Source organism: Hemicordylus capensis, chromosome 1, assembly GCF_027244095.1.
Source record: "Hemicordylus capensis ecotype Gifberg chromosome 1, rHemCap1.1.pri, whole genome shotgun sequence".
In the NCBI taxonomy this organism is placed as follows: Eukaryota; Metazoa; Chordata; class Lepidosauria; order Squamata; family Cordylidae; genus Hemicordylus; species Hemicordylus capensis.
Genome location: NC_069657.1, coordinates 12,414,547 through 12,435,826, shown reverse-complemented (window position 1 = coordinate 12,435,826; position 21,280 = coordinate 12,414,547). Strand labels below are relative to the sequence as shown.

The following is a 21,280-nucleotide window of genomic DNA, read 5'->3' as shown; positions in this document are numbered from 1 at the left end:
GGGGTGAAAGGTCTCTCTCTCTCTCTCTCTCTCTCTCCCCCCCCACCCCCCAAACTCTCTTAGACTCTCCAACTGTGTATGAAGGTCTCTTCCAGCCTCTCCCACCACTTTCCAAAGACCCACTTCGTTTAACATCGGGGCCAGTCTGGAAACACTTAAAAATAAAACCGGGGATGCTGGTTTGCTTCTCATCACAGCTAAATGGCAGAGTGCACAACTTCCCTCTGATGGGAATATTTGTTTTCTCGCAGGATGCAAAGAGTGTAGGTAAACAAGGCTGGAGATGCAAATCTCAAATAGCATTCAGTCATGCAGCCCTGGGAGAAGTTTGCTCTGGAGAGAATAGATTAACCAAATTGCAGGATCCAGGTGTGTCACCACACACACACACACACACACACACACACACACACACTGTAGCAGGGAGAAAGAAGTCTGGATAGATGCAACTGGAATGACTGGTTTGTTTAAAATCTGAACGTTTTAGTAAAGAATGGAAACACAAAGAAAGAAACCAAAGCCAAAGGCAATCATTCTTTTATTCAGCACATTCAAATTAAGATATTTAATCAGATTTAATTTGCAAAGGGGCCCATAGTCAATAGAGAGAACATACAATCAGCATGCAGAAGATCTGAGGTTCAAGCTCCAACATTTCCAGTGAAAAAGATTTCAGAGAGCAGGACAGGGAAATACCCCTGTCTGAAATTCTGGAGAGCCACTGCCAGTCAGAGTTTAAGCCAATAATTGGCTGGAGCTAAAACAACAACAACAATAACAACATTAATAATAATTAAAAATAGTAGTAGTAGTAGTAGTAACAACAACAAATTATATTGTGCAAATCAAGTGTTCAGAGCACTTCACATAATTCTTTCACTAAGCCTTACAATAGCCCTGTAAGGTAGGGCAGTCTCGACACTTTATATTGCAGATGGAAAGTGGGGCCTGAGATAATAGCGCTTTGCCCTGGCAGGGAACTGAAGCAGGAGCTTTCCTGGTTCATGGCTCACATGCCTAACCCTTATTCTGCCTCAGCTAGTCCAGCGGTTCTCAAACTTGGATCCCCAGATGTTGTTGAACTTCAACTCCCACTATGCCGAGCCACAATGACCATAATCCCACAGAATGATGGGAGTTATAGTCCAATAGTCCAACAACATCTGGAGACCAAAGTCAGAGGATCCCTGGAACAGAGCCCAAGAGCAGCAGGAGGTGGTCATAGACTTCATGGCTAGACTGACAGGTAGGCAGTCATAGACTTCATGGCTAGACTGACAGGTAGGACTTCCAATTCTTCAGAGTCAGCCCATCCACTAGTAGGGTTGCCAACTGTCCCTCAGTACGCAGGATGTCCCTCGTTTCAGGGATGAAACGTTGGTCCCTAGAGGTCATCTAGGGCAAGGATTCTCAACGTTGGGTCCCCAGATGTTATTGCACTTCAACTCCTATAATCCCCAGGCCCAGTGGCCTTTGGCTGGGGATTATGGGAGTTGGTCCAATAACATCTGGGGACCCAACGTTGAGAATCCCTGGTCTAGGGCAAGGATTCTCAACACTGAGTCCCCAGATGTTATTTTACTTCAACTCCCATGATCCCCAACCAAAGGCCACTGGGCCTGGGGATTATGGGAGTTGGTCCATTAATATCTGGGGACCCAGCATTGAGAATCTCTGGTCTAGGGCACCAGTTCTTGTGGTGGGTGCATAAGCAGTGCCAGAATATAGCACTGCCAATGGTTATTTCTCTCCTTCTTGTATTGCATCCCAAAGTACTGCACAGGGGTTTAAGAACGTAAGATGTAATGCTGCACCCTGCTCCCCAAAAGGCCTGCACTTTCTGCTCCGCAAAATACACAGTCGTCTTTGCTCCTTGCGCTTCAGCTCCCAATAAATAGCTAGTCTCATACTCTGCACTCTCTCTCTTGAAGATGAATTGCCTGCCTCAGCATTCATTTCCAAAAAGAATTGGACTGGATTTCCAAATTAACAGCAGCATCTTTTCAGCTCTAAAGTGTTAGATTTCTGCCTGCACCATGGACTGGGGAACTCTCTCCCACTGTATCCTCAAACCAGCATGGACTAGTCATTAGTTGGTCATCTGTGAAGGCTGGTCATTCGCACTTGCGAAGGAGCAGCTTGTGCAGCTCAACTGAAATACGAATACAACAAATATTTATATATCGCTTTTCAACCAAAGTTCCCAAAGTGATTAATATAGATATAAATAAATAAATAAAAAGCTTCCATGTCTCCAAAGGGCTCACAATCCAAAAAAGAAACATAAGATAGACACCAGCAACAGTCACTGGAGGGATGCTGTGCTGGGGGTGGACAAGGCCTGTTGCTCTCCCCCTGCTCAATAAAGAGAATCACCACTTTGAAAAGGTGCCTCTTTACTCAGTTAGCACAGGGTTTTTTCACTTCTCAGCTGCGGGGGGCGCCAAAGTCAAATTTTGCCTAAGGTAAAGGTAAAGTATGCCATCAAGTCGATTTCGACTCCTGGCGCCCACAGAGCCCTGTAGTTTTCTTTGGTAGAATACAGGAGGGGTTTACCATTGCCTCCTCCCGCGCAGTATGAGATTATGCCTTTCAGCATCATCCTATATCACTGCTGCCCAATATAGTACCAGCAGGGATTCCATCCACCAACTTTCTGCTTGTTAGTCAAGCATTTCCTCGCTGCACAACTTAAGGTGACTAGGGTGTCAAAAATCCTAGGGCTGGCCCTGGGTTCTTTTAAACTCTTTTTCTCTCGCAGGTGGGAGCTGCCCTTGGAAATTAATAGAGGCATTCAAGAATTTAGCTCGGATATGAATGGGAACCAGAATGTTCACCCACAAATAAAGATAATAGCAAAGAATGGGAAAAGTTGCAGAAGAGGGCAACCAAGATGATCAGGGGCCTGGAGCACCTTCCTGATGAGGCAAGGCTACAGCACCTGGGGCTTTTTAGTTTGGAAAAGAGATGACATGATGGAGATGTATAAAATTACACATGGAGTAGAGAGAGTGGACAGAGAGCAATTCCCTATCCCTCTCTCACAACACTAGAACCAGGGGTCATCCCATGAAATGGAAGTTCAGGAAATATAGGACTGACAAAAGGAAGTATTTTTCCACACAGCGCATGTTTAGCTTATGGAACTCTCTGCCACAAGATGTGGTGATGGCTACCAGCTTGGATGACTTTAAAAGGGGCTTAGACAAATTCACAGAGGACAGGTCTATCAATGGCTATTAGTCTGGTGGCTATGGGCCACCTCCAGCCTCAGAGGAAAGATGCTGCTAAATACCAGTTGCAGGGGAGCAACAGCAGGAGAGGGGACAAGCCATCACATGCTGACAGTGAGCTTCTTGAAGGCATCTGGTGGGCCATTGTGTGAAACAGGATACTGGACTAGATGGGCCTTGAGCCTGATCCAGCAGGGCTGTTCTTATGTAACAAAGGTCTTAATTAGTGTGGTCATTTTTAAAAATAATTTTATTTGCATTGGAATTGGTGTTGGCAGGATAATTTTTTTAATGTTTAAGAACTAAACAAACTAATGCTTCCAACACAGAATAAGGTCTGCGTTAGAAAGAGCATAAATGCCTCTCCTTGCGGCTCTCTTTGAGTCCGTGTTTTGGGCTGGGGGAACCTGTTGCTTAACAATCACAGCTTTAAAATATTTGATTTCTTTGATGATATCTATGCGCAGCTCTCCTTTCCGCCCGAGGGAGACCAAAAATGGCTTCCAGTGTCACCCCAGAAGATCCTTATAGGGATAATTGGATGAGTCACTCTGGTATTTTCTTATCTCTGTTGAGACATTACTGCCAAGGGTGGATCTGACCTAGAAACTCTTATCCTTCAAAGGTCACCAACAGCCAATCAAAAGAGTTGTGGGCGGGGCTTCTCAGACAGACCTCTCAGGAGAAACAGAACCCTCTTCTGGTGAAACCCTGTAACTGCAAGGCTGGTAATCAAGAGCCAAGATTGCCAACACCATCCTTGGTCTTGGTCCCCCCGCATCCACTTGCCCTTAACCAGATCCAGCAACTTGATCAGCATCAGGGGTTTAGCTATAATTGAGTGGATGGGTTCAAAGAACCCGGGGGACCCAACTCCTGAGGGTGCCCCAGCTCCCCCCCCCACAACCACTCCCTATTTTCTTCATTATCTCCCCTCAATTTGAGGGGGCCCACCCAGCTATGCCCCGATCAGTATTTATCCAGAAACCTTCTCCTACCTTCACTGCGTTTCCTGAGGAGCAAATCCACAAGCAAAACCAAACTGAGCAAAAGCTCAAATAATGGATTTCAAATGCAAATGAATATAAATGCAAACAGGCAGATGCCATAACATATGCACAATCAAGAATTTGCATCATGGCGTTTGAGTTCCCTCAGTGCACAATATACTTTGGGCAGGGGTGGTGGAGGAATAAAACAGTCTTTTTATAGGTGTGCTTCCCTCTTTCTGTAGGCTGCACAATGCAGGCCCAGTCCGAGAGGGCAAAGTACCCCACATGGGTTTACCCAAAAGCATAGAAGAAATCACACACACACCCAAAAAACCCAATCAATCCCGCAGACTCTCATTCCCCAATTTGTCTACTGCATTTTCCAAACCTAATTTGAAATGCATTATCTTATTTTGAAAAGAGGAGGAAGCGGGGGAGGGGCAGTGCATGAAAGTTGCAATTACCCGTATCTCGAGTTACGGCAAATTCCATTATGCAGAGAAACCGGAGGAAAAACAATGCCCCGTGAAAATGCAGATTGCTTTAGTCATAATAATGCACACTTAAAAGGGCTGACTTGTCTGCAACAGCCCCACCTTGATTTCTTGTCTGCCAGTGACAGACAATCGTCCCCGCCCCATCTCCATCCCCCCCCCCCGTTTTTATAATTTGGAGGGGGGGGAATGTAGAACACCAAGTGGTGTTAAGAAACAATAAGAATCTATTGCCAGGCTGGGCCTCGGGTTTAACACTCTGTGATCTTCCAGCGGAGTCACCCAGTGAGATCTTTGGCTGAACAGGGATTTGAACTCATGTCTCCCTGGTCCTAGTCCAGTGTCCTAACCACTACACCACACTGGCTCTCAGTTCTGTGGGATGTCTGAGAAGAACACCACCAAGCAAACCTCTTCGAGTAACTCTATCATTTATTGCTTACCATTTACTGGAAAAGCCCAGGGCCTCAAACTTAGATTGTCAGAGAGAAAAGGCAGGCAAGTGGGCAAACAAGCAGAAGGAAGGAAGGCTTTCTCAAGTGTCTAGTTCATCTGGGCAAGGTCAACTCCAGCGGGGGTGAGGGGGGCTTGCCCCCACCCCATCTTCCCTCATTTCTGTTTCAGGAATCTAACATGTGGGACACAGCTCACCCACCCACAAATGTGCTTTGTCCCTTCTGTGCCTGCCCCCACTCCCTCCTTTTCTTCTTCCTTGCCCTAGAGTTGTTCAGGTCCCTGTGCAGATTATACAGGCCCAACTATTCACACAGGCTTCTGCTGAGAAACAGAAACGGATTTCTCTGAGTTCTCTCACCTGGCCTCTCTCATCTTATTCTGGGCTTGGCTGGAAAAGAGGCACTACTGTCATTGTCTGCAAGAGCATCTGCCTAAATGTGTTCGTCTTTAAAGGTAAAGTGTGCCGTAAGCCCTGTGGTTATCTCTGGTAGAATACAGGAGGGGTTTACCATGGCCTCCTCCCGCGCAGTGTGAGATGATGCCTTTCAGCACCTTCCTATGTCGCTGCTGCCTGATATATTAGCAGCGGGGATTCGAACCGGCAACCTTCTGCTTGTTAGTCAAGCATTTCCCCACTTAAGTCTTTAGGGTGCCACAAAGCTCTGTTGTTGTTGTCCTCCCATTGAATCTTCTACCATTTCTGATTAAACTTTGCATTGGCTCCTGTTAGTTTTTTAACTGGTGGGAGGCAATTTGAACCAGCTTAGCGTAAATTAAGGATAGGAACATTGCTGTTTTGACTCTGATGTGCTGTCTAGTCTTGGGTCCCCAGATGTTTCTGGACTACAACTCTCATCATGCTCAGCCACAAAGGATGGGAGTTTTAATCCAGCAACATCCAGGGACCTCTGTGCTGTTGCAATAGTAAATTTAAAATAAAATAAAATAAAATAAATATTTAAAGATGGCCTTTTCCTTTTCCTAAGAATGAATGGCAACTTTTGTTTATTAAAGTGTAATAAAACATTGCACAAATCCTTCAATATCTCCATGAAGGCATTAGTTGCCAAAAGGCTCATTATACAGCACTGGGAGACAGAAAGATGAAAAAAGAGGATTTTTCAGTAATTTGGTCCCACTTTAATGAATTCTTCATGTTTTGAAGCAATATATCCTTAGAAGAAGGTGGGGGTTTCCCCTATTGTGGTGGGGGGATTGTGTTTATATTACGTTGATAAAGGGATTTTTGTAATTTTTTTCCTTTTTGTAGTTTTATATAAATAAAAAACAGGAGGGGAAGGCACTAAACTGAGTGATTTATTATATGCAAATACATTTAAATACACTTGATTAATCACTTCTGTAATCGGTTAATAGTGTTATTGAGACTGGAGTTATGAATGTTCACCCAACAAAAGATTTAAATAGCCAACATTGGCCACTGGGTGATAGTCCTGGAGACCAGAAAATAGAGGGTTAATGGACGATGGTTCTGCAGCCATCTTTCTGCATGTGGGGAAGCCATAAGAGATAATACATACGTGTGTGTGTGTGTGTGTGTGAGAGAGAGAGAGAGAGAGAGAGAGAGAGAGAGAGAATGGAACAAGCCATTTTGGTGGTGGTGAAGTGGTTAGAGTGTTTGACTAGGACCAGGGAGACCTGAATTCAAATCCCCATTCAGCCATAAATTTCACTGGGTGACTCTGGGCCAGTCACTTCTCTCTCAGCCTAACCTACCTCACAGGGTTGTTGTGAGCAAAAACTCAACCATCTGGAAGTTTGGCTGAACCATCAGAGCCCCAGGAACAAACACCTGCCCTGCTTCTGGTCTTGGGAAGGATACGCCAAAATTGGGTGCGTCATACAAATCCACTAATCTCAGCATATTCCACCCTACTTGAGGTGTGGAACCTGACATCTGTCTCTCACTTCAGACCTCGGTTACAGATGTCGGGTTCCATTCCACATGTAGGGTGGAATATGCTGAGATTAGTGGATTTGTATGACACACACACCCTGTTCCTGGCATATCCTCCCTGAAACTGGAAGTAGGGCATGTGTGCCTTCCCGGGGCTCAACGAACCTCTGGTTCAGCTGCCCATAGAGAAAGAGATCTGGGGCAGAGAGCAAGCTGAGTCCTGAAGCGCTTTGGAGTGCAGGACAGTGTTTCTTGTAACAGCGATCCCCAGATGTTGTTGACTACAACTCCCTACATCCCCAGCCAAAGGCCATTGCAGCAGGGGATGATGGGAGTTGTAGACAACATCATCTGGGAATCCCTGTTAGAGGGAACACTGGTGCAGTGGGAACCTGATGTGGTTTGTTGCTGACTTACTGTAATCCTATCCCTATATTATATATTCAATCAGTGGCATAGCAAGGACACCGGTGGCTCTTATCCAGGCTGTCCCCACTGCCCCACCCCACCCCAGACACCCCCCCTGCATCTGCTGTCAGACACTCCTACATCTGACATCAGGCACAGAGGCGTGGCTGGGGCACCAGGCACAGCCCCTGGGGCATGGCGGCCAAGGTTCTTTGAACCCGCTCGCACAATGGATGCTACACCCCTGTATTCAATGCATGTACAATCTGTGCAGAGAGCACACAGACGTATTGCTCTATACACAGATACAGCTATGCACACCTTTCTGGGTTGCTGCCTCTGTTGGTGCCCATACTTAAATCCCAGTGTCCTCTGTATGAGGGTTAGCCATATGAGTACAGCCAGTATTAGCAGATCACACACACCAGCCGTACTCAGTTTTAATCAAGATGTGGTACCAGAGTGGCCCCAGAGAATACAGAAATTGGCCATCCATGACCTTGCACGTTGCATTGTGATCTTTGCTGCCACAGCCCCATAAGCACAGGGTTACACGTGACCTTAACGCATAAGGAGTTCTATCTCTGCCTCCTCCTTAGGACTCATCTTTGGTTTGAGCCCAGCTGGTACCATCTGGCCAAGGCAGAAAGATGGGATCCGCTTTCTTGGCTACAATTCAGAAGGAAGAACCAGTTCATGCTGTACAGGGAAAATTCACGTCCTCCTCCAAATCCAGCCCAACATTTAAAATATTTAAAGTATGGAGTACACTGCTCTGGGCTCCCTGGAGGAAGAGCGGGATATAAAATGAAATGAAATGAAATGAAATGAAATAAATAAATAAATAATATTATAAATAAATTAATAATAATAATAAAATTGCATCCATGGCCACAATGATTTCAGGTTTTTTTAGCGCAATCACCCAATGAAACTTATGCAAATTGCATGTACACAATGTTATTGGGCTGATGGGTCCTTGCATGGGATGTCAGCCAATGTTACAAAGCAAAATGTACACTTAATTTGATTTTAGATTATGCAGTTCAGTTCAGTTCATTATGGCCTGCGACCAGCAACAAACCAAAATAAACAATAAACTACCACCAGAGTGTATAAAACTAAACAGTCAAATCAAGTTAACAAGAAATCTTATGAACTTAAAGTGCAGCAAATATATTAAAAGCTTAATAAACCTGATTATGCATGTGTCATAGCAGATATCTTCTTAAAAGAGACTTTTTCTTCATCTTCATCTTATCCTTCTTCTTCATCTCCTCCTTTTCAGTCTCCTCCTCCACCTTCTCCTGCCAGATCAAACTAAAGGTCCATCTAGTCTAGGGGTGAGCAAACTTGGCCCTTCAGCTGTTGTTGAACTACAACTCCCATCATCCCCAGCCACAATACTTGTGACTACAGAACATAAGAAAATAGGAAGCTGCCATAGACTGAGTCAGACCATAGGTCCATTGAGCTCATATTGTCTACACCGACTGGCAGCAGCTTCTCCAAGGTTGCAGCCAGGAGTCTCTCTCCGCCCTATCTTGGAGATGCTGCCAGGGAGGGAACTGGGAACCTTCTGCTCTTCCCAGAGCAGCACCATCCCCTAAGGGGAAGATCTTCCAGTGCTCACATGTGGTCTCCCATTCAAATGCAACCAGGGCAGACCCTGCTTAGCGAAGGGAACAAGTTGTGCTTGCTACCACAAGACCAGCTCTCTTCTCCTATGTTATTGGAGAGTAGAACATGTAATCGATTAATTTCATTATAACAATTACATGTAATTAAATGTAATTACATGTAAGAGCATGTAGTTGACATGTGAGAATGTGTAATTACATGTAAGAGCATGCAATTCACATGTAAGAACATGTTGTTGTGGCTGGAGACGATGGGAGTTGTCATTCAACCACAGCTGGAGGGCCAGGTTTGCCCACCCCTGCTCCAGGCTAACATCCTGTTTCCAATAGGGTTCACCAGGAGCCCCTGGGAAAGAAGCTCGGGGGTCAGAACATGCAGACATAGCCCTCTCCCATAGTTGCTTCCCAGCAAGCTAGGCCAGCCCACCAATGAGGCCTGATGAAGTGGCCACTTCAAGCAACAGACTGGAGGAGCTGGCCACAGAGGCAGGGGTGGGCATGCCGCTGCTACCATCCCACCATGCACCTCCCCAAGCCTTGCCCTAGTCGACCTGGTGATAGAGGCAGCAGTGGGGTGCCACTGTGTCACCCAGGCAAAGGCTTCATCCTGTCCTGCCCCTCACCTGATCATTGGTGACCATTGGTGCATTCCCTGCCATTTCAAAAAGAAGACGGTGGCAGGAAGTTCTGGTGGCCACCCCATTTCCTGCCCGCTGCCTCCCTTTTTAAAAGGAAAGAAGAGCACAATACTACTATGTGAGTGCCAGTCTGAGAAGAAGGGTTCACCCGAGCAGCTGTGGTTGGTGCTGCCACCTCCAGCTAAAAGACACCGGAGCAGAGAGGGGAGGAAATGGTTGCCCGGCACACTTGGCATGCAGAGGGGAAAGGGAACGGGGGTGGGTGGGGTGGCTGCTGTGGAAAAGGCTAGGGAAACAGATTTTTATTGAGCTTTTATGTTGCTACAGAACATGCCATCAGCACTCAATAAGGATACAGAAAAGGAAAAGCAAGATAAGAACATAAGAACAGCCCTGCTGGATCAGGCCCCACCCAAGGCCCATCTAGTCCAGCATCCTGTTTGACACAGTGGCCCACCAGATGCCACTGGGAAGCCCACAGGCAGGAGTTGAGGGCGTGCCCTCTCTCCTGCTGTTGCTCCCCTGCAACTGGTCCTCAGAGGCATCCTGCCTTTGAGGCTGTAGGTGGCCTGTAGCCTTCCGACTAGTAGCCCTTGATAGACCTCTCCTCCATTAAGTGATCCAAACCCCTCTTAAAGCCATCCAGGTTGTTGGCTGTCACCACATCTCGTGGCAGAGAATTCCACAAGTCGATTATGTGTTATGTGAAAAAGTACCTCCATTTGTTGGTCCTAGATTTCCTGACAATCATGCAAAACATGGAACTAATTCATCACCACATTTGATAACTAAACAGTGACCAAGGAGAGTTCGGGTAATGGGGAGCAGTCACCTCCTAAAGAAATTGGGGCTGAGAAGGAAAGTGGAATTTTTACTTGACACACTGTCAGGATCAAGGGCCAGAGACTGGGAGGCGGAATAGGTGCCGGGCAGGCTTCATGTGCCTTGGGAGGAGCAATCCTTCACCACAAGCCACCTCAGCTTTTGAAGGAGTTTGGGCGGGCCTACCCACAAGAGGCACCCTGCTTCTGAAGCTGGAGGTAGCAGATGGCCATCATGACCAGAAGCCATCAATAGACCTGTTCTCAATGGCTTTACCGAATCTCCTTTTTAAAGCTGCCTAGGCTAATAGCTACCCCTGCTAATGAAGCAAAGAGACACCTTTAAAAGTGGTGATGCTCTTAGATTTAGCAGGGGGAGAACAACTGGCCCTAGACAACGCCAGCATAGCAATCCTCCAGTGGCTGTTGCTGGTGTCTATCTTATGTTTCTTTTTTTGATTGTGAGCCCTTTGGGGACAGGGGACAGTTTGATTTATGTATTATTTATTTTTGTATGGAAACTGCTTTGAGAACTTTGGTTGAAGAGTGGAATATAATTAGTAGTAGTATCACTACATCTTGTGGCAGACAGTTCCATAAATGTATGATGTTCTGTGAGAAAGCCCTGCTGGATCAGGCCGAAGGCCCATCTAGTCCAGCATCCTGTTTCGCACAGTGGCCCACCGGATGCCTCTGATGTCCTGAATTTTGTCCTGAATCTCCATCCAATCAGTTTCATAGGATGACCCCAAGTTTTACTGTTATGGGAGAGGGAGAGAAATCTTTGCCCTCTTCCCTGTGCACTTGTATAAAATGTATCTATGTATAAGTATAGGTATAGGTATATTTAATTGGGGCCTGTTTTAGTTGAGTATTTGTAATTAATCTAATCAACATATCAATTAAACCTTGCTGCCCTAATGACATTGCATACATAAATAATTGCTACATTAATTCCCTTCTCAAAATTTCAGTTGTATTAAAACTCTGCAGTAGTTATAATGCATATCTCAGTGCTAGATCTAAAACGTCTGGCTGCAGTCTTAAACTGTACAGTCCGATACTCTGCACTGAAGATCCATTGACATTAATGGGAAGGAAATGCTTTTCAACAACAACAAAAGTTAGAGTGGTTTACATATCAAAAGGCATGAAAAGATGGTTAGCTGCTCCCAAAGGACTCACAACCTTAAAAAAGAAGAAGAAAGAAAGGGTAGGAGTAATACTGTAGTTTATACATTTCACCCATTCCTTGATCCAGAGGAAGACCCAAACATTTAATGACCAAATGGGATATTGATTCCTCCCTTGGTTCCACAGAAATCCTTGATTTTAATTTATACCCCAAATTACTTGCTTATGCTGGGTGGGTCATAACTTCAGTAAAGAGAACTACTTGAAGGAATCAGACCCCTGCCTTCAAAACACAGCAATGTGGAAGTAAGTTCATTTAAACCAATCAGTGTTTCTCACACCGATGCACGTGTATAAACAGAGCCACAACCTGTGGTTTGCCTCTTAATCCAAGATGGCTCCAGGTGGATGCATAAATGCAGGAGAATGAGGTGAACAAAGGAATCCTGGCTTTGGGTGGGGGTGCCAGATTTGCATGCTCCCTCCCAGGTGGATACACTCTGCAAAAAACAAAGGAAGGGAACTCAGGAGAGAGAAGAATGTCCCCTCCCGCTTGCTCTTCTAGTTTTCTGCTCACCAGGGAAGGGTTGCTTGTTTGCTTTTGTTTGTTTGTTTGTCTGTTTAACAAAGGGGAGCATTGAGTCATAGAATGCCCCTGGGCCTTCAGTCTGAAGTAGCACCAGGTCCAGTTTGCTACATAATTTCCACCCCATTCTGTTGCATCCATAGGCCAGGCTCAGGTGAGGGGGGAACTGGGGTGACCAGCTTGATCCTGACGCAATGGCTTGGGACAGCGTCTTCCACAGAGGGCCCTGTTTTCCTGCCTCTGTTCTTAAGCTCTCTGGGTGTCAGTTTGAGGTTCTTTATTTTTATTTTAACCTTGGCCCAGCAAAGCGGGAACTTTGGCATTCATTAGGGTTTCATGATGACAGCCCCTTCCCCCCCCCCCCTTTCTCTTTAAAAACACCCCCCAATGCCTTCCTTCTTGAAAGTCTCTCCCCATTCCTTCCTTTTTTTATTAGAAAAGGAAAAGCAGCCGGATGTTATTTTGCCTCCCCCTTCTGCAGGCCATCTATGAGGAGAGAGGAGCTGGACTGATTGCTATGCTGCCCCTTAGATGTGGCCCACAAGTTGCCTGAAGTGGCCAGCTTCATGGTGAGTCCAGCCTTGGCTTCAAGTGTGAAAATGGTGGAGGAAAGGCACTCGGCACATGCTCAGAAACCTTTCTAGTGTGCCTTTGCAATACTAGATAACTCTATGGAGCCCTGGCACTCACAACATTAGTTACGTCTAGGCGAACAAGTTGATCAATGAACTGATTAAAAGCTTTTTAACCAACTGCAAAGGCATCACCAATTAATCAGGCAATACATGTTTTTTAAATGTTAATTAAAAATCTATAATACTGCAGCTGGGGATGAGGCCATAGCATCTGCTCTGCATGCAGAAGGTCCCAGGTTCAATCCCTGGCAGCATCTCCAGGTAGGGCTGGGAGGGACTCCTGCATGAAGCCTTGGAGAGCTGCTGCCAGTCAGTGTAGACAATCTTGAGCTAGATGGACCAAGGGTCTGACTTGGTCGAAGGCAACTTCCTATGTCAGGCATCATCTTAGAAGAGGCATTCCGAAGGCAACTTCCTATGTCAGGCATCATCTTAGAAGAGGCATTCCGAAGGCAACTTCCTATGTCAGGCATCATCTTAGAAGAGACATTCCCCATTCCCTCTCATATGGGAGAGAATGCTTCCTCTACCCTTGCATTCCTCCTCTAATTCCATGCATTCCTCCCAACTGGGCAAAGAGGCACCTTCTCAGTTTGGGCTCTCATATTTAGCATGGGAAAAGTCTCTATTAATCCCAGCTCTGTGTCTTTTTCAGTGGCTATTTGCTGCTGCCTCCCTTGTCTCTTGTTTGTTCTTAGGCTGTCAGCCCTTTTGGGAAAGGGAGACTTTTATTTTATCTTTTATTTTATTTTATTTTATTTCTTTTGAAATTGCTGTGAGAACGTTTTTGTTGGAAAGCAATATACAATGGTTCATATTAATAACAACAAAACAACAACAACAATACATGCAGTACCGGAAAACAAAGAATGTGCTTTGCTTAAAAAACTGATTATAGCTACAGATAAAGAAATGAAGCTGCTTGTGCCTCACTCACTCACTGGCATGAAACTCCCAGGCCAAACCAGGACAGCCAGAAGAAACATCTTATTTTCGCTGGCAGGTTCCAGACCTTGCTCAGACTATTTTAAAAAATGGGAAACCCTGGAAATTTTCATTACGTTCCAGGAAAATGTGGGGAAACACTCCCATTGGAGAGCATGGATTAGGGTTCGAACAAACCTTGGCAGCTTTCTTGGGTACTTTCAGACACAGAAAGTCCAGAGTTTGCGGTACAGAACTCAGGAGGCATGCCTGCAAAGTGCAAGCCATTTTAGGCCTGTGTGTCCACCTGCAAATATATGCAGATTTAAATCGATTAATCAGTTAACTTCTAACTCCTATGCCTAATCAACTAAAATGTTTCAATCTGGACTCAGGAAAGGCCCTAAACCACACACGCTAGGAAACTGGGTCGGCCAATATTACAGAGGCCCAGACTTAGCTAAGGCAGGAGCCAGAATCCAGCCCGCTGGGGAGGAAAGTGTTTTTAGAGGGGAAAGAGAAAAGGCAGGCAGGCAAGGGCTTTGTTCTGTGATTAAATAAACAGCTCGGAACAACAACAAACAGTCTCAGAATATCCAAAGACACTCTCCCCTCCCCCAGAGCAAGTCCCCACATCTTGAAGTAATCAGCAGCTGAGAAGAGACCCGTCCCTCTGGCATCTCAGGTTAAAGACGGAGGTCCAGGAAAATGTGGTAGAGCCATTACAAGAAACCTGAGATGCATTCATCAGAGACTCCAATTGCCATCGCATTAGGATTGATTGGAGACCAGCAGTACCGTAATTACCCGGAAAGAGGGGCATCCAGCGATTATTCCTTCACGTCTCCTCCACCATCACCACCACCCTTTTCCTTTCCTCCCCCCCACCTTTTAAGACGAACGTTTTAGGTTACCGGGACGGCTCTTTTCTTGTGCAACTTCGCAGGAGGAAAATAGACGTTTGGCACAATTGGCTTATTATGCCAAGAACTGCAGGTTTTGGGGGGGTTCCTTTTTAAGCTCCTATGGGAGAATTATGGTAGCGAAAATAAAAATTAAGAAAAATGAGGCACGCTTGGGGGGAAAGGGAGGAGTTGCAAAGAAAATTAAGCGTATATATTGGATGTTTCACCTAGTGGGATGGTGCTGGATTTCGTGCCGAATACCTTTATTAGGAGGACAAGCGCTCTGCTCGGTTTTTGTCGGAGAGGCTCTGAGACTTCGCGATTCTCAACGCCTTAGCCGACTTCCAGACCAACGTAGTGTGCGCGCCGAAAAGCCTTCCTCTTTCCCTCTGCAGATCGCAAACATCTATATCTATAGTAACTGTATTTACTTCCAAGTAAACATGTTTAGATTTATGGACTAGAGCGAAAGAGAAAGAAAGAAAGAAAGAAAGAAAGAAAGAAAGAAAGACTTTAAAAATATGTATGTAGGACACGATCCGGGCAAACTTGCATTTTTAGGTAATGTTAATTTGCAAGGGAGAGTTAATCACGTGTTTAACGCTGCACTGAATAAAACGGGACTTTTTCCCTAGGTAAAAACATACGCAGGATCGAGCTATCGATCTTTCCACTTCAGAACAATCGGATCTGGACTTGCTTCGCAGCCCGATCCGGTGCATGTTGCAGCAAGCAAGCTCCCGTGCGGCGGGGCTTATCCCCCTCGCACGGTCTGCAGCCTCACCCTCCGATCCCAGGCATGCCTAACTCCTGGTCCGAGGCATTCAGTCTTCAATGGCGCGATTGGATCACAATTGCAGATTAATTCGGAGCCGTTTAAACATCAAATAAATCCACGCAGAAACCCCAACCGTGCCGACTTTCTCATTTCAAAAATTAGAAATGTAATTATATATAATTACAAATTCAATTATATACACACACACTTTTTATATAGAAATCAAATTTATTATTATTATTATTATTATTATTATTATTATTATTATATATTAAAAAGTATATTTTTAAAAAACACTAAAGACGAGCGCTTTAATTTTTTGGAAATGACCCTGACGAAATCCAAAAGTAAAGAAAAAGTGGCTTTGCGGAGGAGGTGGAGCGAGAGCGCCGGGTAAACAGAGCCGGCTGCAGCCTCGCTCAGCTCGGTGCGCCAAAACAAACCGGCCCCTCCTGGTCTGGCTTTAACTGCAGCTCACTGGATAATGAACTCCATCTTTCCAAGCCCAACTTAACTGTTTATTTAGTGTCACCCTGCATTACCATCACTGGCACTTTCCTCTGAACAGAAGGAGCTGGAGGCTCTCTCCTCCAAAGAGGAAATTCTTTTTAGCTTAGACAGACTTCAGCATCCAGGATGTACATTAGTGGAGAAGGAGGAAAAGGCGCGCGGGGCGGGGGGGGGGCGGCCGGGGGCGGTCCGCCTATGGCTTATTTTTTATGATGACTGAACACGCAAAGAGAGAGAGAGAGATTAGAAGGTGCGCCGAAGGAAATCTGGGCAGAAAATGCACGTGTGCTATTACCTTGGCTACCATTGCAAGTTTTAGGAGTCAATTCTCTCCACCGTCCATTGATGGTCACGGCTCTGAATTGCTCCCTCGTCTTGCCCGGGTTCCAAACACGCGGGACCCGATCCTGCCAAAGTGGAGCACTTAGTTCGAAACCCCCTTCGACTGCAGTCCGGGAGAAAGAAATGCAGCCGGATCCCAGGGCATGTTTACTCGGAAGTAAGCCCCATCGTGTTCAATAGGGCTTACTCTGTTAAGTGCGGAATGCACACTTAAAGCACGCTTCCATGAAGCCTTAAAGGCAGTCCTAAACACGCTTACTAGGCAGAAGCCCAGTTAATTAGCAAGGGCCTTACTTCTGAGTAAACATATCTAGGAATGCACGGCACCTCTACCACGGAAATCAACGTGACTTAATGCCTTCATGTCTCCGGATCGTGTCCTCATCGATGTACATGAAAGTAAAGCCCGTTGAAAGTAAAGTCTGTTGAAGTTAGTGGAACTTTGCTGCTTCTCAAGTAAAATGTGTTTTAGGATCGGTGTATAAGGGAGCTTTGGAGAACTGGGGGCGCGTGCGGGATGGGCGGGGCGGGGGGAGAGAGAAGAGGAAAAGCAAAGCATGTAATCCATCCTTGCGGGTGAAATATTCCGGTGGCCATAGACAAGGGCTTTTTTCAATGCAACCATATATTATGTTAATCATGAGAAAGTCTATACTTCTAAAGAAGCGTGGAAACCCTCTTACGGAGCAGTTTTACATTTTTCTCAGCTCCTGTGGGAGGGAGGGAGGGATGTGGGCTCTTTCCTGGTTTCCAGATGCACGTAGGTAGGGACGACACAGCCTCAGTTGAGCCGTGTTTACCTCTCTCTTTCTGGACTCCAGACCCAACGACCAGGAAAAAGAAAAAGGCGAAGAGAAGGGAGCCCTGCCTTCCCCTGGCGAAGCAGACGCGCGTGGACTCCGCATGCAGGGGGCAGAGACAAACTGGGCTGCCCTAATCCCTTCTGGCTACGGGTGAGAGCGAGACTTCAGCCCCCTATATAGACTGAACATAACGGGCTCACTTTTGAGTAAATATGCACAGGCTTGCACTGTAGAATGTGAATGAAAGCATAAAGAGCCCCACTCCTTGAGGTCAAAAGAGTATACCTATCCAGCTATCTCGCGGGTGACGGCGAGTGTTCAGCTTGCGGTGCTTCAGCTGTTGGACTACAACTCCCATCACCCATAGCCGGATTAAAGAGCGGCCGGGGCTGTTGGGAGTTGTAGTCCAACAACAGAATGTGAATTGCAGTCCAACAACTACAGGAGAGCCTCAGGCTGGCCGCCCCTGAGTTAACGAGTTTGCTTATTCGTTTTACAGATTTATATACCTCTCACCATCTGTATCTCAAGGCAGTTTACAAAACTGTTATCAATCATTTCTGCTGGAATCTAAAGATCCACCTGAACTGGATTGGTTAACTGACGGATCTTCTTCTCGCTGGCCACCATGTGAAGGATTTCAGTTAAGGGTTATGCCAGTTTCACACGAGAGTACCTGACCTGACACGCGTTGCGCTCGCCCTTGTTCTTGGAAGCGAGTTTTCTGCTCTGCTGCTGCCACCAGCTCACCTGGAGAGCGATGTGTTCTCGAATCGCGCCTCAAGTTCTGTCCTCCACTGGGCAAGGGCGGCGCCTGACAAACGCGAGGCCTCACTGACGACACGCGGGTGATTCCCCCCCAAAGACGCCACCTCCCCGCGCGCCCATCAGGAGGGTGATTCTTGCCTCATCTCCCCCAGACCCACCTTTTTCTTTTCAAAGAGGACACCTGCGCTCCAGCGCACAGGCATTTTTTTTTTTAAATTGCATGCGAGAAAGTTGAGGCTTCTTTTCGAGCCTAGTCATTTCACTGCGGAGCCTGGTCCCAGGCCGGCAGGGTTGGTTGCAAGTAACTTTTACCGTGCGAGAATTAATTCTTACGAACATTAAAACTGCGTTACGAGACCGAGCTGTCAAGGAGGAAGGCCTTGGTTCACAAACCGCCTTGAGATTGTTTTAATGAAAGACGGTATAGAAGTTTAACAATAAATAAAAAATTCTGCCTCTGTGATACACTTAAAAGATGGACTTAGGAAGGTCTGCTTCCCCCCCACCCCCAGCCACAACCCTCTCACTTGCAATATGGGGAGAATATAGGACTGATTTAATATACAGCGGTTCTGAAAGGGGACAGAGCGGGATTTAAATCCTGAGTAGTAGCATCATCAATGGCCTGAAGATCTGCCTGACTCCATCTGCACAGGGCAGCCCGGTCGCATCCCTGTTTATTCAGAAGTGAGTCGCACTTATTTTAACAAGACGGTTTCCTAGCTAGGTGTGCATCGTGCGAGTGGTGGCGATGAGTGTCAGACTAGGAGAGGGGAGAGGTGTGAGTGGACACTCATTCAGCCATGAGTGAACCTAGGAAGTTGCCTTGTACGGGACGTACTCGAATCATCCATCTAGCTCAGTCTTGCCTGCTCTAACGGGCAGCGGCTTCAGAAGGGTAATTCCCAGGCCTACCTGCAGATGCTGCCAGAGAGTTGAACCTGAGACCTTCTGCATGCAAAGCAGATCTCTTGCCACAGAGCTAGGGCCACCCATCCCCTTGTCCGGAGGGACCCTGGGCTAGTCGCCATCTCTCAGCCTAACCTACCTCACAGGGTTGTTGTAACGGCAGAGTCGTATATGGGTCCTGAGCTGCTTGGAGAAAAGATGTATATATATCCTTTATAATAAGAGGATAATAAAAGGATGAAAATTTAAAAAAGAGTCAGTGTGGTGTCGTGCTTAGAGTGCTGGATTAGGACTGAGGAGGCCGAAGTTCAAATCCCCATTCAGCCATGAAACCCACTGGGTGACTCTGAGGCAGTCACCCATCTTTCAGTCTGTCTAACCTACCTCACAGGGTTGTTGTGGGGATAAGAATAACCATGTGCACCGCCCTGGGCTCCTCGGAGGAAAAGCGGAATATAAATGTAAGTGAATGAATGAACGCATAAAACCAGTAATAAACCCGGGCCGGGTTGTCCTGTGTGCTTGTGTTGGTCATCTCCTCTAGAGCTTTGCAGTTCTTCAGTTCAGTGCTGTGCATCCACTCGGATTTCAGTTGGGCTTACTCTCAAGAAAATATGCCTAGAATTTCAACCAATTGCAGACAAAGAAAACCCAACCAAGCTGCCACCAAACGGGGGACGTGAGCGAGCGCCCCCTTCCTGGGTCAAATGCTTCCTTTCTCCCTTGCAAGCCCCGAAGCGCGTCCAGGCGCACATTCACACGTGCAATGCTGAGAAGGGTGGGAAGGGGCTACCTTCTGGACGCCGCTCCTCTGGACAGATTGTAAACGCTTCCTGACGAGCCTCTGCTTTCCTCCCGAGCCGCCTGGAGGACACGACACCGCCTTGTTTTTACAGGTGTCTGGAGCAGGGCAATGATGGCGAGTAGATCTGCCTCCTCCGCGTTTTTAGGCGAGCTGGGCAGAAATGCCGCGTGCAAGGGATGGCACTCAAGAGGGCTGGGGAAAAGAAATGCCAGTTCTTTCAGCCTTTTCCATTTTCAAGTGGGGAGGGGGGAGGAAGAAGGTAAGGTGAGGGAGGGGGGAGGAAAAATACAAATCCTTTATTGTTTAGGAATAAGCCGAGGCCACCCTCCACCCCCGCCTCTCCTCTGCGCCTAACAGCTAGGGAGGGAGAGATCCGGTATCGCATTGCAGATTCCCACTAAAGATAACGAAATGTGATCTATTTTTCAGAACAGCAAGTGGATGGGAAAGGAGCCCTCCACAACAGAAAACTCATTTACTAATGGCCCGGTTTTGTGTTTCCTCTCCTTCTGCAGGCTCGGAAATCGCTGGCGTTTTGGGTTACTTGCGCCTGGACGCATTCTGAAAATCGCTTTATTTTTAATTAATACATAGTCAGAAGTTCAGTCTTTGGACTCCTTTTCTTTTTCTATTTGCATTATTAATGGGAAGCAAGGAGGCCGGTAAGGGTGGGCATTCTGTTCCCCACGCCCAGACCACAGATGCGTGCAATATATCCGTGAACAGTTTGATTTTACGGTGCAAATCGATTTTCCAAGGTAACACGGTTCGGTTTGTCCACCGAATCCTGCTACTTCTGGGCAGCAGTGCTGTTCGGGTCTGAAATGTAAACTGGGACATATTGGGAGCCCCGATTCTGTGCATCAAAACTAGACTCCACTGAATATAGCGGGGCTTATACTACCAGGAGTTGTACTTCGGACAGGCATGTGAAGAAGGGTGTGGAAATACAAATCTTCTGTCCACAAACGAGAGACCAGATCCTCACTGATTTTAGGACTAAGGCTGTCCATGCACATGGGAAGTTATATGGGAAATGCTATGGGCGTACTTCCCATATAACTTACGGGGGAGTGTAAAAGAACCAGACCGATAGGAAACTGTAGGTCCTAGACATACATACATTTATTTATTTATTTTTACTTTTTATATCCCGCTCTTCCTCCAAGGAGCCCAGAGCCGTGTACTACATACTTAGGTTTCTCCTCACAACAACCCTGTGAAGTAGGTGACTTAATGACTTAATATATTAATATTACATGACTTAATATTACACATTAGTTGGAAACGTCCCTCCCTGTACAGAATTAAGGGGCTGCAGCTGGGGGCACACAGACATATAGGGGTGCAGACGGAGAGAAATTCTGAAAACCAACTCCTCATTTTTTTATTTTTTTTTGCGGGGGAAGAAAAGAGTTTTGAGTGTAGTTCAATAAAATGAAGGGGAAAGTCCTCAAAGACTTAGGTGGGAATCTTCACACATACCCACACACAGTCTTCTGACTAAGATGCTTTTTATTTTATTTCTAAAAATTACATTGATTTTATAAATCATTCTAACTTCACACTCGCAATAGCATT

At 46.3% G+C, this 21,280-nt stretch overlaps 1 long non-coding RNA gene across 1 annotated transcript; it reads right to left on the bottom strand.

Moving 5' to 3' along the window:
- Positions 1–575: 575 nt before the first annotated feature.
- Positions 576–15,266, bottom strand: LOC128346756 (uncharacterized). The gene is made up of 3 exons (XR_008317175.1): positions 15,046–15,266; positions 14,078–14,186; positions 576–757 (listed from the first exon to the last, which is right to left on the bottom strand). It is a non-coding gene; the product is annotated as an uncharacterized LOC128346756 (long non-coding RNA).
- Between the last annotated feature and the right edge of the window lie 6,014 nt (positions 15,267–21,280).